The sequence below is a fragment of the Physeter macrocephalus genome, chromosome 6 (genome assembly GCF_002837175.3).
Source record: "Physeter macrocephalus isolate SW-GA chromosome 6, ASM283717v5, whole genome shotgun sequence".
In the NCBI taxonomy this organism is placed as follows: Eukaryota; Metazoa; Chordata; class Mammalia; order Artiodactyla; family Physeteridae; genus Physeter; species Physeter macrocephalus.
In genome coordinates this window covers 58,560,341-58,561,915 of record NC_041219.1, presented here as the reverse complement: position 1 = coordinate 58,561,915, position 1,575 = coordinate 58,560,341, and the positions used below count along the sequence as shown (strand labels likewise).

Below are 1,575 nucleotides of genomic sequence, written 5' to 3'. Positions count from 1 at the left end.
CGTGGGTTTATCTCTGGGCTTTCTATCTTCTTCCAGTGATCTATGTTTCTGTTTTTGTGCCAGTACCATACTGTCTTGATTACTGTAGCTTTGTAGTATAGTCTGAAGTCAGGGAGCCTGATTCCTCCAGCTCCATTTTTCATTCTCAAGATTGCTTTGGCTCTTCAGGGCCTTTTGTGTTTCTATACAAATTGTGAAATTTTTTGTTCTAGTTCTTTGAAAAATGCCAGGGGTAGTTTGTTAGGGATTGCACTGAATCTGTAGACTGCTTTGGGTAGTACAGTCATTTTCACAACGTTGATTTTTCCAATCCAAGAACATGGTATATCTCTCCATCTATTTGTATCATCTTTAATTTCTTTCATCAATGTCTTATAGTTTTCTGCATACAGGTCTCTTGTCTCCTTAGGTAGGTTTATTCCTAGGTATTTTATTCTGTTTTTTGCATTGGTAAATGGGAGTGTTTTCTAAATTTCACTTTCAGATTTTTCATCATTAGTGTATAGGAATACAAGAGATTTCTGTGCATTAATATTGTATCCTGTTACTTTTCCAAATGCATTGATTAGCTCTAGTAGTTTTCTGGTAACATGTTTAGGATTCTCTATGTATAGTATCATGTCATCTGCAAACAGTGACAGCTTTACTTATTCTTTTCTGATTTGGATTCCTTTTATTTCTTTTTATTCTCTGATTGCTGTGGCTAAAATTTCCAAAACTATGTTGAATAATAGTGGTGAGAGTGGACAACCTTGTCTTTTTCCTGATCTTAGTGGAAATGGTTTCAGTTTTTCCCCATTGAGAATGATGTTGGCTGTGGGTTTGTCATATATGACCTTTATTATGTTGAGGTAAATTCCCTGTTTGCCTACTTTCTGGAGGGTTTTTATCTTAAATGGGTGTTGAATTTTGTCAAAAGCTTTTTCTGCATCTATTGAGATTACCATATGGTTTTTCTCCTTCAATTTGTTAATATGGTGTATCACGTTGATTGCTTCGCGTATATTGAAGAATCCTTGCATTCCTCGGATAAACCCCCTTGATCATCGTGTATGATCCTTTTAATGTGCTGTTGGATTTGTTTGCTAGTATTTTGTTGAGGAGTTTTGCATCTATGTTCATCAGTGATATTGGCCTGTAGTTTTCTTTCTTTGTGACATCTTTGTCTGGTTTTGATATCAGGGTGATGGTGGCCTCGTAGAATAACTTTGGGAGTGTTCCTCCATCTGCTATACTTTCGAAGAGTTTGAGAAACACAGGTGTTAGCTCTTCTCTAAATGTTTGACAGAATTTTCTGTGAAGCCTGGTCTTTTGTTTGTTGGAACATTTTTTAATCACGGTCTCAATTTCAGTGCTTGTGATTGGTCTGTTTATATTTTCTATTTCTTCCTGGTTCCATCTTGGAAGGTTGTGCATTTCTAAGAATTTGTCCATTTCTTCCAGGTTGTCCATTTTATTGGCATATAGGTGCTTGTAGTAATCTCTCATGATCTTTTGTAGTTCTGCAGTGTCAGTTGTTACTTCTCCTGTTTCATTTCTAATTCTATTGATTTGAGTCTTCTCCCTTTTTTTCTT

The 1,575-nt window shown here is 35.8% G+C and overlaps 1 protein-coding gene across 1 annotated transcript in view; it reads left to right on the top strand.

The window, feature by feature from the left end:
- The window catches only part of CD163 (CD163 molecule), a 41,555-nt gene that overhangs the window by 26,477 nt on the left and 13,503 nt on the right, over positions 1 to 1,575 (top strand). The gene's annotated exons all lie outside the window — the stretch shown is intronic.